General features: G+C 41.3%; 1 protein-coding gene across 4 annotated transcripts in view; it reads right to left on the bottom strand.

Moving 5' to 3' along the window:
* The window catches only part of nphp4 (nephronophthisis 4), a 137,523-nt gene that overhangs the window by 118,604 nt on the left and 1,452 nt on the right, over positions 1-17,467 (bottom strand). The window lies entirely within an intron of this gene.

Genomic DNA, 17,467 nt, shown 5'->3' with positions numbered 1-17,467 from the left:
GAGTTACATGACATACTCTATGATAACAACCAATAAACAGCATGTTGAGTCCCTTCAGTGAAATGACATACAAACAAGTACAGATGGTACCGTCCCATGGTACCTAGCTTGGCTCGCAGCATCATCAACTGTTGCTGTCAGTGGAGTTACTGAAGTAGCGGGGTAATCAAAATAAGAGCGTAACCAACCCAGGTAGTAGCTGGAGCTTCACCTCGGGGCGTTGATGGAGAACAGACAATTGCAAAACATAGGTCACATCCAAAGATCCCCCCCCCCCACACACACACACACACACACACACACAAACAAAGAAAAGTTCCACACAAACAGGCTGTGGTCATTCTCCTACGTGTAAAAGAGTGCCCTTCTCCCGCAACGTCAAATCTCACCATCTGTTTTGCTAACTGACAGCAAATGAATAACACAATCTTCCTTTCCAAAGAGAACCTACAGTTGCTTTCAGGTATAATTATAGTGAAAAACATGAGCTTAGGAACAGTCACCAGCACTGCTGAATGATTATTTAAATACTCTATAGGAAAAGTCCCATGTAACAATATTTTGACTTAATCCTAATCCATGTTAAAGTGATCCTTCACCCTAAAAAGTGTAGTTTTACTTACAAGTACTCACAAATAAATGTTCTGAGTTTCTGAAGACGAATTTTCTTTTACCTCTGCATCAATTCTTTATAACTCTAGAATGCAAGAAATAGCCAGCCATGTATATTTAAGCTTGAAGCTAATAGCGACTGACAGCTACAGCTATAAAACAACCGAAAAACACCCTGCATAATCCACATCTTCTTAATCCGGCCGTATACTCGGTAATCCACAATCAATTCGATTTGAGCTAAAGCAAAGTAACTATAACCCTTTGAAACTGTTATGGTTGGAGGCAAAGGGGCGCTATCAGCGTCAAGTTAAACATGGCTGGCTCTTTCCTGCACTAACGGGTCACAAAGAAGTTATGCTGTGGTGAAAAAAAGAGACAAGTATTTCCAGGTACTTGAGAGGCACTTTCTGGGTGAAGTAAGGCTTTCATGTGATAGACATGTTGGGTAAACACCCTACAAACCCTAATCTCCAGTATTTCTTTTTTGGGATATCATCATATGACCCTTGCAGATGAGGATAAACAGAACCATCTCTTTCATCCAGTTCTCTGTGACTGTGCCAAGCACTTTTGGTGCCAACCTCCATCTTGCAAGTCTCTAAAGAGAATGAGGCAAACATCCAAGATTGACAAGAATACCTGATTGCTGAGGACGTGACATCGGAAGTCTCATATTCAGGTGGGTATGTCCTGGTGAGAGGACTCTCTAGGATTATGTGGAGGGTTTGACCCTGCTATTTTCACACATGTTCAGAGGAAAACAGTCAAGCCTTTTGGGAGACTGTTTGTAGTCCACGCCAGGAAGGTATAACTGTTTCCAGACTCTGATCTGCCATTCAAGTTGGAAATAATAGCTTACCTCCAGCAGAGTCCTCCTGATTTTCATACACAAGAGCCTGAATATGATAAGAGACCCACGTTTTCCCTGTGATCCATTGGTCCCAGAGCACAATAAAAGGATGTTATTTTTCAAAACCATAAAGACGAACATACCAGTGTCAACAGAAAAAAAAACAAAAAAACAAGAGCAACCTTGAAATACAGAGACAATTTCTGCTGGCAGAGCCGGTTCATCTTTAAACCCAGCTATCAGCGGCAGCCACAGAGAATTATATTGAAATTCACACCTCCGAGGCATTCAAATTTTAGCCATATCAGTTTTTCATCTCTGTGCACTGTGAGTTTAAATTACAACTTGTCCAAAAAAGAAACACGGCTGAATACAAATGAAAGGCGTCTCAAGCAAAGATACTTATGCATACACATACTCTTTTCGCAAAGAACTAATTTACTTATGTGTCAGTTTGTTTGTTTATTTGTTCATTTATTCATTCTGCTTGTTAGATTTTAAATCTCGACAAGGACGATGATATTCACAAAAAAGCTCACAAATTTTCATGCTGGAAGTAATTCAGCATAAAAAGGGGTTCCTTTTTCCCCCACACAATCCCGTCAACATGATAGAGAATGGGATGAGTAATAAAGTGTTCCAACTATCTTCTACAAGGGCTTTCAATGTAAAGTCTGAGAGAAAATAAATTTAATAGGTCACGCTCACTGTGTCGTGCAGTAGGTGTTTCTTCAGTTTGTGCCAAGCTAAAATTCAGAGTTGTCCAACTGAAATTAACAAAAGATGCATAAATGTGCCCTGTCAAGGGCTGGGAGTGATATGCATATACCTGTAAAATTCATCATTAATCAAAAGGTTTCATTTCAGTCTCTTTCAAAGGCCCAGGCTTTCATTGTTTTTAAGTTTTCAGGGGCTGAAAACCTCTTTCCCTCAGTTTCATTTTTTATTTCCCTCCAACCTTAACTCCCAAATCAGCCTCATCTTTTTTGAATGAATGAACTTCTCTGTGATGTGGAATTTGCACTGTGGTCAGAGACGCAGCCGGCAGTGTCACAGTAATCCTAACCTGGCAACTGTTAATGATGGATTTCCAATTCAAAGGTAGAATTCCTTTTTCATCTGCGTCGCTGCTTTGATACATCGCCAAATTGATTCTGTTCCATTTCCTGGCAAAAAGACAGGAAAGGAGAGGGGGAAAAAAAAAATCATCGTCCCCGTGGAGGATATCTGACGCCCAATTTGCTAAAACTATGGTTTGCAGAAGGAAGTCTTCCAAACAGATATAACTGGTTATGGATATTTGGTTAATATTCCATCAAGTGTTACAAAAGTTAAAAAAAAAAGATTAAAAATCAATCTGATGTGAAAATCATATTTGTAAGACTTGACTTGACTTGACTAAGTTCTAATTCTGACTTTTTTTTCTTGTAGTTATGATTTACCGTGGATTTTTGGTTCCACATCAATGCTGATGTTTAATCTTTTTATTTTCCTTACCTGGCTGCAACAGCTTCCATCGGTTAGAGACGAAGCTGAACAATCAATAAAATATCAAGTGTTTTTAAATTGTTTCGGGTATTTTTTTCACAAATATAACTCTATATATATAAAGATATTGAATTTTAAAATCCCTGTTGAACTCACATCCAATGTTCTTCGGCAATCATTCTTGATTTTTATGGTAAATTTGAGCTCCTATCCAATACAATACCACAGCTGAAGATTTCGTTCCTGACTTGTGTTAATATCCTGCTTCAGAGCAGAGTTAAACCAAAATGGTACTAATACTCCCAGATAGAGGTACTAATTGTGCAAAAAAGTCTGAGTGAGAGTGTCATGTTATACGTTTGAATGTAAATTGTATAAAGTTAAAAAAAAAAAATGTTTAATCAAAGTGATTTAAAAGTCTTTTTCATGTAAAGCACTGCAAATGTAACAAATATTCTACATGTAAAAAGACTAAAAGCAATTAAGACAAATTTTATATTGAAATAAGTTGACTGGGTTAAGCTGACCGCCGTATTATCTAAACAAGACAATTAGTTAATGTTAAAATGTATTATTCCTCTCCTTTTTACATGTCAGGTTTCAGTATGGCATCAAGATATACAGGCAGGTATTGGAACAGTGTCAAAAACTGGTATTGTGAAAATACTACTATATTACTGGCCCAAACTCAAAGACACAGCTCTGCTCGCAAAGTTCTCTGAAGCTCAGCAAGCCTGTGTGCACGCAGGAATCTTGGCCGCAGTGGCGACTTAATTGATGGTAGTTTTGGCAGCAGAGCCGAGGCACTGAGGTGAGGAAGAGAAGATAGTAAGTCATCTTATAGGCGCTGAAGCAGCGGGTATCAGCTCTACACATCCTCTCCGTCTGAAATTCTATGACTGTGAGCAACATTGGAACGATGAGAGATGGTCATGAGAGATGGGGGTGAGGACAAGAGGGAGTGAGAGGGAGAGAGGAGGAGAGAGAGAGGCAGAGGGGATTCTATATGACCAATGAAGTGGCTCAATGATAGCTAGAAGAAATGAAGGCGGCAGCCAGTTAGGAAGCAAAATAGGAATACGTGCGTCAAGAATCTATTGTTATGTCATAGAAACCAATTCTATAAAGAAGCACAGACTCAGCTGATTAGACCAACTTAACTTCCCCAGCCTGAATGTTTCCAATGATTCAAATCCCCCCAATTTAGTCCATAAACCCTGAAAATTGACCTTGAGAAGTCTGCAAGGTGCTCAAAAACAAAATGTACTATCATTATTTGTTGTCGCTATATCATCATTATTATTATTATCAAATGATAAGAAAATCTGAAAAAAAAGAAAGTTTACCACGACTTCCCAGAGCCTTGAGTGATGTGTTCAAATCACTTCTTTTGCCTCTTCAACAGTCCAGAACCCAAAAATTCAGTAAATCAAGAGTCGGGAACCCACAATATTTTTGCTTGAAGCTTGGAAGATTATTCTTAACATTTGACACGGGATTCAGAAAAGCCTTATTAATTACCAACATTACGGACGCCAAATATCTACTAACGGCAGAACTATGTTGAAGCACCTGATCAATGGCCCGTATCATGGTTGACCATCTTGCTAGCTACAGCTGCATCAATTACACATCAATATCACACACACCTCTGTCCATTTAAATGGAGTCACTCGCTCCTCTCACAAAATTAACTCCGTTATGAACCGCTCTTTTGTTCCCCCCCCGACCCCGGCCAAATATTCGAAAGGTTTTTTTATGATTTTAAGTGATGAATGACATCCTACTCCATCCATCATTTTTATCAAAACTCTAATAAGTCAACTGTTTTTTCTTTATCAAATATACAAAATTCAATTGTGGAAATGTGAGCATCTTTTTTATAAGTGTATATTTTTAGGGGATTGGTTTGGTCTGATAGAAAAAGGCATGGGGGGGGGGGGAGTCAACATTTAATTTTCTGCGGAGGTTTTATAGACCAAATGATGAATTGAGGAAGTAATCTGCAGATTCATCTCTAATTGAAATGATCATTAGTTACAGAAACAAGTGAAATCTAGATACCAATAGACTTAGACAAAGATGGATGACGCTGGCTCCAAACTGACTCTTCCTAGCAAATCAGGCCTGACAGGCAGATCACAGCTACAACCAGTCTGATGCAGATGGGAAATTAAGAACAGATGAAAGAACAATACAGTATTAGACGTATTCCTCGAGGGTGACTTGCTTCATTGATGGGCTAAACTGATTGTTAGCATCACCACTGACTTCTTATTATAAATGCCTACACACTGAAAAGCACCTATTTGGTACACCTCCTCAGAGCCCCTGATCCTCTTTTTCAGCTTGCCTCGTGCTTCCGAGGGAATTCAAAGATCCTGCACTCTACAACATCACATATTCTGCCAGTGACAGAAATCAGGGCTCCCTGGGTAAAGTCTTAGTTTGTCTCCCAGGTTTTGGTCTCCTGTCATTATGTCAATCCTGTGTGAAATACCCCACGGACACTGTGTGTGAGAGTGCCAGATTGAATGCCGATAAGGGAGGCATGCAGGTAGAACACAACGATGAAAGGACAGGAACAACACTGCCAAACTTAAGGTTCAGAAGAGGAAAAGCTGGAGCAGGCATGTTAAGGGTTGAGCGACAAGGTAAAAAACAGGCAAAAACTCTCTCTCTCTCTCAGTAAGGAATGTAACAGTTTCTGGTTTCATTTCAGTCAGTTCACTCAGCACAACATATGCGTGTGCACATGCACTATGAGATATCAGGTTCTCATTATGACCTGTGAAAACACCTCTAATCACGCCTTTGGGCAGTCGATCGATGGTATGGTACCCACATATGCCACCACGCTCATCCAAAAGTTGTCATGCTTTTCACCTCACTAAGAACACATCTCCTAGGTCAGGGTATCGAGCTTTGTTGCAGTCAGAAAAACAACTCAAACTTGGCTCGATAATGATGATAGCAAGCACGCAACCCACAGACGATTTGAGTTAGCAACTCCAGGTTAGCCTAACTGCTCTTGGTGTCAAGCTTCCATGCTGCTGCTCCCTGTTAATAATACCTTTCAAATTTTAACTACCATGTTGATACTGCCAGACTTTCCGGCATCAACCTAAGTTACACCCAAAGTTGCCCTTACGCAAATGCAACCATCGCCTGCGACTGTGAACATGTCGATTTGTTTTTGCCCAACCATTTGAATGTTTGTTACAAGTCGACCCTGCCTCCTCCTCCATCATTTTGGTCACAAGGGTCATGACATGAAATGTGTTTTATCATTACGTCCCTGTTCTCAATCTCAGCGTCTCTCTCTTTCCCCCTTTAAGTCAGTCACAAGCAGTGCAGACCCCAGGGAGAGTTTATAGGAGAAGTATAGCTCACTCGGTGTGGGTTCATGTGATTGTGCTTAAATTACTAATGCTGTACAGACTCACTTGCATTGTGGAAACAAAAACTAAGTCATCAGAGGAGAAATCATGATATTTTAGAGGTAGCAGTAATGTTATGGTTTGGGTAACTCTGCGAGAAGTTAATGTCATGTCCTCTGAAGTTACGGAAACATGACAGCGAGTACGAGTTCATGTGTGGAGGGAAAAGAGGGAGTGAAGGAGAGCGCTATGAGATAAGGGTTGAGAAAGGAACATTCAAGTAAGAACCGAGTCAACACACACCGCATACAGTAAAATAAGTCACGTACACACACAAGCACTCAAACACACACACACACACACACACACACTTAACACCTCATCACAGCTCTCATCCCTCCCTATTGTCACCTCAGCAGTAGCTCTTGTGGCCCTTCAATTCCCTCGATCATACACTCGATCACACACCCATACACACGCGCGCACACACACACTCTAACACACACCTCCAGTATATGGTTGTGTATCAGGGGTGTGCCACTCGAGAGTGTAAAGCTGTTAAGCAGCAGCTGCTCTGCTAGATGTTTGGTCCCCTCGGAGCTGAAATATTGATCAGGTCTCAGGCAATGCCTTGCAGTCTTCACCCCCACCGTCCCCATGTATAATTGAAGTGTATATCTCTTACTGTGGCATGCCAGTTGGAAGGAGGAATTAAGCACTGAGGTAAGCTGAAAGCCTCTATATACTGCCATAGCAGCGCCTTTGCCCATCAATCATATGGCATTTCACACAGAAGGGTTTCATGAGCTTGATACATTTACTGTAGGAAGTGCCAAGCCTTGTAAAAGAAGAAAGAGAATGGAATATAATAACACTCAATAGAAGTTCACTGCCGGTCATTTATCTGAGCAGTTAGTGGTTGAAACAGGGGAGGCACGACTCATCTGGGCTACATTGGGCACATAAGCACAAAATATCTTTCTATTCATATTTTGGTTCAAGTGAGCAGTTAAACCTGTAAAGACATGGTCCGTAGTGGTGGTCCTGTGTACAACTGTCTGTGAAATTCTGAAAATGAAGAACATGAAATGCATAGCAAACAGTGCACATGCACAGCACAGGCAGTTTCACAAGAATGCCCATCATTAGAGCTGCTGAATGAAGCTGAATGCCGAATGAAAGCCCGTCCACACAGCCAATCATTCAAATATTTAATACAAAAGCAAACACAGCTCTGTGTGATACACAAATGCGTGATCCCCTTAACAGTGCTGACACCAGCAGAGCAGAAATGTTTATCCTGATTCATATACAAGTCGCCTGCTGTTTCACATGCAGCTCCACGAAGAAGTTTAAGAATCATTCGGCTTTAATGTGATGGTCTACAGACAAATGCATTAGAACTGTATACGTATCCCGGCAGGCAATATCTGTACACCAGGTGTGACGCCTGAATCTCCATATTAAACAGCACATGGACGGTGAGGCAGTGCAGACAGATTGCTGTCAATAAAAAAACCTTCAGTCCCGAAAGCGCATTCATGATTCAAACACAATTAAGCAACAACAGGTCTTCTCTTGACAATATAGAATGAATTACTTTACCCTCCAGGTCAAACAAATGGCCAAGCTAAGAACTCATATTTGAAGTGAGCCATAGTTCATAGTTGCTCACGCTAAATGAAAGGTGATTAAAGCAAATAGCAATAACATAGTTTCCTATCAAATTAGTTACCCTGATAAAAGTTGCATTAAAAAAAGCAACGTCCTGCCAAGCTGATGAAAAAACTGATTGTCTGCTGCGTGGCTTTCAATACATATATTATCGGACAGACCATATACAATGATTGAATCTGTAATGAGAGACTATGAAGACACTACGACTGTCACTAGATTACTACAAATAGTTAGCAAAAGTGCTGTGTGTTATTACAATGTGTGCGAGACAGAAAGCTCTCTCAGTCGGTCGTGCCTTGGGTGTCTAAGTTTGTTAAGTTTGTCACGTCTGCACCATGAGAGCCTTGCTGGTATAGCATGACAGGAAACCATTGTTGGATTAATTATGATACCAAAGACAACATGATGCTCATCAAGAGGAGTAGAAGCGGAAAAAGGAAAAGTGCAAAGTTAACTGTGCTGACGCTGAAGTTGTGCGTCTGAATTTATGCTTCAAAAATCATCAAACTTTTGTTTGCCACTGAACTTATTAACCCACTGTAAAAACAAACAAACAAACTGACATTTGGTGAAGGGAACCATGGCGACATTAACATTAGTAGAGCTGGGTATCACCACTGACCTCCCGATACGATACGATTTCGATACACTAGGTCCCAAGTCGACACAATTTCCGATACGATTCGATACAATATATGATACGATATTTTAGTTACAATACCAATTTTGCTTTGGTAATGGAAGAGATTCTCAAAGGACTAATGCTGTAACTTCAATTGTAAAAGTAACCCTCTAACCTGCTGCATAATTAAATATTAATATTTACATTGAGAACTGACCATTAAACAATAGTTATACAAAATCATGCACTTTTTATTTAAATGTATGACTGTCATTCAAAACTAAAGGGCAACTTAGACTTCCACCAACTGTCAGCAGCTCAGCAAGATGACTCGCGGTGTGGCGAGCTTCAATCGCCCGTGTTTGTAAAACGTGGGACATGAGGGACCAGTTACTGTCAGTGTAATGAGAGGTGATGGTCAAGTAGGAATCTGGAGCTCTGCTTGTCCAGCTGTCGCAAGTGATGGCAACTCTCTCTGCCGATTTCATTGCAGATGCTACGTTGTTTTAACATCTCTGTACATCTTTGAGATTGTGACTTGACTCAGTTGTTTCCGTGTCGGTAGCACATAGCGTGGTTCCAGTGTCTGGACGAGGTGTCTGAAGCCTACATTTTCTACCACACAGGATGGTCTGAGATCCTTGCAGATAAAAATTGCCAGAGCCGAAGTGATGTTCTCTGCACATGGAGGCATGGATGGAAACTTCATCCCTAATTCTTTCTCCAGCGAGGGTTGTTGCAGTGACTTGTAGTTTCCTGGTTGAGTGTACTCTGGGTGATGCCTCGTCAAATGGCTCCAGAGATTAGTTGTATTTCCGTTGTACTTTACCTCTACTTTGCACATTTTGCGCACAGCATTATTTTTGCCAAGTTGGGCGCAGTTTTCTTGCTTCTTAAAGCCGAAGTGCTGCCAGACATCGGCTCTTAAATTTGCCGGAGATTAAAGTTGCGCTTCCGCCATATTGTTGTTCTCTGATCGGAGGCACATGGCCTGGATCTCGCGAGATCTGATGATCTGACTGCAATAACGTTGCACTAAGCACTAAATTACGCGAGACTGAAGGGGTAAACAAAGACAAAAAAATAAACGGGTAAAATCTAATGCATTTTAAAAGATCAATACTGGGAATTATGTATCGACAATCTTTCCTAAAAATGTATATCGATAAAATATCGGTATATGGACATTTTTAACCCCTCTAAACATTAGACAGTAAAAACATCATCTCGGCTCCAATCTAATAAGCTTTAATCTTCACTTGTAAGGAATCTATTACTACTGAGTACTGAGGTTGATTCATGAAGAGAGTGGAGAGTGAGGTCATATGAATGGGCCTTGTCTTTAACACGCAAGATACACTCGCATCTATCAAAGGGGAGAGGCATACAGTGCTATCTGACTGTGTTTTGTAAGGGAGAATTGACAGCAACAAAGGTAAGGTGATCCTACCATTCCTCTACACACTGGAGAAAAGGCCCTAGTTTTCTCTTATGTGACAGCTGAATGGACACGCTTGAATAGATGTGAATCATGTGTGTAATCATACGTGGTAGACTGCAAAACACTGCGCATGCAAAGCACACAACAACAGCAACAACAAATATACCAAAGTCAAAAGAGAGGTTTTTCTTTCGCTGAGCCAGCCTTTCTGGAGTTCATGTCTCCTTTTAGAGAGCAAGGCAAATATTGGCTTCGTTACAGCTCTGACAGCTTCAACTGGCAATGTTAAAAGCACAAAAAACGTGTACTTTACAGGATGAACGTGCCTTCTGTCACAAATTCATTACCGTTAGCCCAAGTTTGAACCATATGGTACTTCATTTTGAAACCAGGCTATGTCTTGAATAGAAAACAAATGTTCAAGAAACAAAAGCAGAGGCATTGCATGACTAATGTTAAATGTTTACCCCTCTCTGAAGCACAGTTTTCTTCTGCATTCAGTGCTTTGAAGTCATATAATGTGGAGAGGAGTGTGGAGAGTGCATTCGCCGTTGCCTATGGTGGTAAAGGGTATTGTTTTTGATCTCATTGTGAGGTTAGGCTTGGGCAGGGGTGAAAGACCAACTGTCAGGGTTGGGTTTAGACATGCAGTTAAGGTTACGACAAAGGAATAAAGGACAAGAAATAAAATATGTGTGCAAGTGTGCATGTGTGTGTGCGCGTGCGTGTGTGTTCCACTCAGTTTATTCTGTGCAGAGCTACCTACGTCACGCCAAACAGTATTTAGAGACCTACAAAAACAGAGGTCGCGGGGACCGGAACAAAACATGGCCTTTTCTCTAAAGCCCAGCTGTCGGCCTGATAATGTTGCACATATGAAGAGGAACCACCGGCTCACTGTGAAGGCAGCGAGTTCAAATGGAGTGATCACAGTGAGAGACAATGCAGAAAGATACACATTTCTCTCTTCCTCATCCAGGCTCTGAACTCTTCCATCTGTCTGTCAGAGGAACAACATTGCCCTCTACTGTTCACAGACTTCACTGCCTCACACTGAGAGTAAAAATAAGAGGAGGCTAATACAAAATATCCCAACAGGTCATTTGTCCAACCATCTCAACCATGATGTGAGGAAATGACAAAAGAGTAAAAGTAGTCTGGGTAGAATGACTTTTGCTCTTTCAAAAAAATTCATGACATGACCTTGTCTTACCTCAGGATCAGAGTCCCATCACAGGTGAAGCACAAAAACCTTAAAATCCCTTTGAGCTTCCAACTAAAAAGACAACTAAAAGCCTTGATTTTGAGTGTAAACAAAGTATATCAAAATCCTTTCCCAACTGTACTCTCAATGTGTTTTGTTCACCTCAGCCTGCAGCCAATGGCCACTCGTGCAGCATTCTATTTAGCAATGAAAAACTATTTTGTGTTGGTCATGCTGGCACAAGTGACTGTCAACTCTGACACCCCTGTCAATGGAAAATGGATTTGCTAAACTATCATCCTCCAGGAGCAGAAGTGTGGGAGACATCTAGGTAGCAGCATGATAAGTCAAATAAAACAATGTTGATGGCAGCAGTTCATGTAAACAATGCGATGACAAGAAAATAAATTCATGTAAGTACTGCTGGGTTTGTATGATTTTTCTTAAAACTACATTCAGCAAAAAAAAAAAATTGCAAGATGAGACTCTTTAACACAGTTTTTAATTTGGGACTGCTTGCGTGGTTCCAGCAAATCAAGCAGATCCATCTTTTCTATTACAGATTGCATCACATCAGTAACAGGAATCCCTTTCTCTCATAGACTTTCATTCATATTACATTCATAACCAAAATCTGAACAATTCACGCACATATGCACATTTATGACTGAACATTTTTGATCAAAACACATTTGGGATATTGAGTTTAATATCAGCAAAAGTTGTGGAAATAACAAAAGGCTAGAAAAAAATATGTCACTGCCAAAAATACAGCCGAGGAAAACAAAACGTGATTAAGGCAGTAATATAGCAGAGTAGAGTGGAGAACAAGCTCTGGCCAGGAGGTGCAGGGTGTTGGTGCAGTACACAATGCCGCTTAGTCAGGGGGGACAGCATCCAGCTGAAGGTTGCCAGAAAATTTTACAGCCACAAAAGGGCGTGTTTGATTTTCTCCAATTTCACAAAAGAAAGGGCATCTCTTGTCCTGGGGGGTTAGAAGAGGGGGGACGAGGGCTCTTTCAGTGCATCAGAATAACACACCCCGCTAGCAATGTGAGGAAAGCTACAAGTTCAGCAAAATAAAAGGGCAGTGAATGGTCTGAAGGCAGGACACCAAATTGGGCAATCGGGGTTGAGAGGTGGAAGTTGGCAGATGTGATGGCTGAGAGTGAGTGAAACTTCCAAACCGCTGATAAAACAGGACACATTTGGGACCAGTGCCAGGACAGAGGCAGGCTAGTTTGCCTTTAGTCCAGTGCACTCTGTGAACCACTGCAAGACTCTGTGCCAGGAACCAAGATGACATGTGGACCATCCTCAGAACTAACTGCCAGACCTGATTATCGATCGTTATATTGAGACAGGTGCATTGTGCACGGACAGAAATCAAGGGTCGGTCTGTAAGGAGAGTGTAGGGCGGCATTATGGAGTGAGGAATGGAATGGAGGAATGGTACCGACCCAAGAAGAAGCATAACAGGGAAGGCCAACAGCCATGGATTTGTAAGTATCTGCATCAGTAACATGGGAGGGCTCTAATAACCTGCCTGACGCCTCTATAGCTCATCAGATCATTTGAAGTAGTTTACCTTGTTATCCAGCAGAGAGCGCTGTAAAACCTTACTTTTAGCCCGAGGAACAGTATGAGCTTGCCTGTTGTGGGTCATTTGAACATTGAACTTGATTTTTTGACAGACCTACAGAAGAGTAATGCCAGGGGGAAAACACAATGGTTGACTGTTTCCACAGCAGTGCAATATAAAAGGACAATGTATAACATCCCTCCCCCAAAGCTGCATGCACCATGAGCTCAATGCTCACTCGCCGGCAACAGCTGACCTACAGATTATCTTCCTGCATTCACAACAGAATACAATGGCGAAAGTCTTCCCTGGATGAAACAGCCTTTTTTTTCCTGCAGTGGTGCAGCAAAAGACAGCTTTCTCTTTTAACAAAAGAAAGAGTTAAGATTTCAGTTACGATGGTCTTGGCAACAAGTGCAACACATTCTGCTTCAGAAGTCTGAGGTGGTGGGCTTCCCTGCGTGGGACAAGGCCCCGTCCTTATGTCGCTGAAGAGTTTTATTTCTGGATGCATATGTAGGCTCATTATTACATTAACTGACACCATGAACTGTGAGCTAGTCGTCTGCTATTGCTGCTCTACATAACTCAGGGGACACCAAATGCATGAAAATTGTCTGTCCACAGTCCTTTATTAGTTCTTGACACTTGGAAAGAAGAAAAAAACAGTTCCCCCAGAACTACAGTATCTCTTAACCATATTTTCGACCAAGTCACCTAAATTTAAGCTGTTCTACATGATGTTCTTTCGATAACTAATATGCATTCTCTTCATTCACTGATCCTCTCCTCTGGAGCCCCCCCGGGGAGGCCCAACTCACGCTACGAAAAGCTCTGCTCTCCAGCATAGAAGGTGATTGCAGTGTTTAAATTCATCTGTACAGAACTCAGGTGGGAACCAGGGCCTGAAAAATAAGGTAGGGACCTCCAAATAATCTCAATCAAACTCTCCTCTAAGTTTAATAGGTCAGGTCTTGACAAATGAACTCATAGAGCAACAGATGCAGAAGGCAGCAGACATCGTCAATGTTAAGACATCTTGCCTCTTTCAGACAACACAATAAATCAGAATTAGAGAACTCACCTTTTTTTGCTTTAATTACCGCATAGCTTTGCTTTTCACCTGATATTAAAACTAATCCATCATAGCTGAAAGGTGAAGTGGGGGGCGCAGCAATTTTAACAGAGCTGAGGAGGGATTCCGCCACCCCTCTAACATTATTTGGATATCAAACAGCAATTTGCCACTCATAAACACCAGCATGAATGTGAGTGCATCAGGCCAAATCCAATAAAAACGCTGGTGCAGCTCTTGCCGCACAACACAGAGAGGGCCCGGCCCACTTTATCATCCTGATAGGATATGATGTGGTTTATATTATTACCCTGGATGGATAATAGGATTTGGATGCTTATTGGGGTACCAAGTGGGTTTTTACACAAGCTACGACTATTATGTTAGATCAAAGTGAGGCCATACACTGCGAGAGACTGTTTGATCAAAGGAACATCAAGCAGAGACCAGGGAAGAAAACAGATGGTGACAACACCAGCACTATGAATGTGCCATAGCTGTGATTCATTGGTGTTTCTGTAAAAAAAAAAAAAAAAAAATTATATAACACTGCATTTACCAGCCAGCCACAGCTCATGGTATTCTTCCCATAAAAGAACTCGGAGTATCTTGCTCGGCAGCTCATGCCGTAAGCAGATCTCTGACACAGAAAGGCACAGAGGAGCTCAGCCTTGCTGCGGCGCGACCATAAAACAGTGGGTGACTGGCCTCCAACCAGGATGTACAGAGACCTTCAGATGTCTGATTGAAAGAGAACACAGATATCCAGCTGCTATCCAGATATCTTTTCAAAAACAACGGAATGACTTGGAAGAGATGGTAAACAAGACACTGGGAGACAAATTTCCAAGCGATAACACGACACAGGGGTGCGGTTTTGTAGCTCATGACTGATAGCTCTCTGACAAGAAACTTTTCTGCAGGAGGTGATGTAAGATAGGCAGCTTCTTTCTAATACGGTACATGGATGTGTCCCAAAAATGTTACAACTTAGCTTACATTGTGTAGCAAAAGAATGAAACATTGTTTCAGGGGCCCTTTCATGCCTACCTCCTTTTGTCCCAACTTTCTGAGATTTAGACCAATGACAAGCTGGAACTGTTTGGAAAAGTATCACGAGTATAACACGATGAAGGCAGTAGAAACCCAGATTTCTAAGCTTTGTGACGACTACCTGTCTATTGCATACATCCATCGCAGGCTATGACGATGGGAAAGGGGCACACGCAAAAATGACAAAAAGGGAAACATTCTGGCAAACAGTTAAGTTTGGTAGAAGATGACAAAATGCTTCACTTCATGCACTTGATTCTGGATGGAATATGGATGCAGGAAGACGATGTTGGCTTCACACAGACTTGTTGGATAAAGACTGAAACAACTTGTTGGGAGTCCCAAAGCATTACCAGTTTACCAGAGTCAACAACAATTCCAACAAAATCCTGTGGGCAAAGACAGAAAGGTGGCCAATGCCTGTTATTTCTTGTCCATACAAAATTATCTGGGAAAGAGTCGTATACCAAATGCTGTGACCGCATATTCAGAGTCCACACAACACAGCAAACACTGAGCAAACGTGCATTTTGTAAAGCAGAATGCAAAATGCTGGCATTGTGTGAATGTGAAGCAAAAACGTAGTTCAAACTTAAAATCAAACCTTACTGATGTGGAAGTAGCCTCAGTTTGACCCGTACCAGAATCACAGCTGTGAAACTTCCCCTGGGCCTTTGTCGGACCGAACTCTCGTGATGAAACAATGACAAAGTGTGATTTATTTACACTGTTTTATGAATCTTTCTCCACATCTGAGTAAATACACTCTGCATTGCACAATGATATTCTAAGAGTTGATGGAACTTGGACTTATACTACAGAAAAAAAAGAAATCCACTAAACTAACATAAACCAGATCAGAGCGTGCCTAGCTAAACAAAAGAAGTCATTTCAAGTTGAAATAGAGGCCATAGAGATAATCATATCAGTGTCACATATTTTGTCTTTCATATGTCATGTTCTCCATTGTTACCACATTTTTCTTTAACATTTTCAAGAAGTAATTGGAAATTTCATCATCAAAGTCCATCTTTCAAAGAGTACATCGCACAGTATGACATGGAAAAATGTTTCTTTGTTCCCTTTGTCAGATGATGATTATAGAGAAGAAAAGATTTAAAGAACAATTGTTGGGGAAAGAAATGGAAGAAGTACACCAGAGTAAGATGGTAGACAGTTTAACGAAAACTACCAGTCAGCCTCTTTAACACTGGCTCACGGAACGAAGTTTTAATTTGATAATACCAAGCTAATCAGAGGAGTTTATCCACACTGAAATATGAACACAACCCCCCAGAAGAGGATGTTAAATAAAAATAAATACCCCAGTACTTGGGGCTGCTCGGTGGTGCAGTGGTCAGCACTGTGGCCTAACAGCAAAAAGGTTCCGTGTTCGAGTCCCGGCTCGAGCACCGGATCTTTCTGTGTGGAGTCTGCATGTTCTCCCTGTTCCTGTGTGGGTTCTCTCTGGTACTCCAGCTTCCTCCAACAGTCCAAAGACATCAAGAGGGGACGAGGCTGATTGATACTCTAAATTGACTGTAGGTGTGACTGTGAGTGTGAATGATTGTTTGTCTCTATGTGTTGGCCCTGTGATGGACTGGTGACCTGTCCAGGGTGACCCCCGCCTCTCGCCTGAAGGCTGCTGGGATAGGCTCCAGCCCCCCCGCGACCCTTAATAGGAACAAGCAGAAGAAAATGGATGGATGGACCCCAGTAATTGGAGCGCATATTCACCCCAAGATGAGCAAAACCAGCAATAAGTGGACTCTCACACCGATGTGTAGGAGTCACCATGACCACATCTGAAAATAACCTGATGTCTCGCTCCTCTTGGCTCACAAATACATGAGTCATACAACATGTGATGTATATGCATGTACATTCAGTTTTGTAGGTATAACAAAGGCCAGTGACACTAGTGGCTGCTCTCTGTGGTGCTGATACAAGATGTCAGACCTCTTTGTCCCCGACCACAAGTGTGGCAAGATGCTTCATGGAAAGACAAATTATTTTAAGCAAGGTTGCACTGTCAAGAAATTCTTGATTTTGGCAAAATCCCTCTGACAGACAAACAAATGCCGTCAAAACATTACCTCTTTAGGTAATTTTCCCCACCTCAGGGGAAGAGCTACTTCAGGTCACTCTAGAGGGATTCTGTCAAGGCAAAAGAAACTTAGAAATGTATTTACATTCATATCGAGTAAGTTGACCATTGTTCAATCAACAGTGAAGTCCGTTACCTGTTAAACTCTCAATAATGTTTGTCTCTAGTTTAAAATATAGTCTAGTCTAGTCTAAAATATGTCTACAGAATGTGTATCTAGTCTTAGCTGTCAAACATTCACAGTTTGCTCTTTTTTATCAATTACAACAGAAAAGAGTCTTTGTAAAGAGTATTTTTCAAATTTTCTTGATATTTTTATAGACTCAATTAATGGTGGAATATATTTGACGGAATAGTCTATGAAAATAATTGT

This window comes from Aulostomus chinensis, chromosome 9, assembly GCF_037954235.1.
Source record: "Aulostomus chinensis isolate RoL2024-O1b breed Wild chromosome 9, RoL_Achi_v1.0, whole genome shotgun sequence".
Taxonomy (NCBI): Eukaryota; Metazoa; Chordata; class Actinopteri; order Syngnathiformes; family Aulostomidae; genus Aulostomus; species Aulostomus chinensis.
The sequence above is the reverse complement of the archived record's forward strand: the minus strand, read 5'-3'. Positions and strand labels throughout refer to the sequence as shown.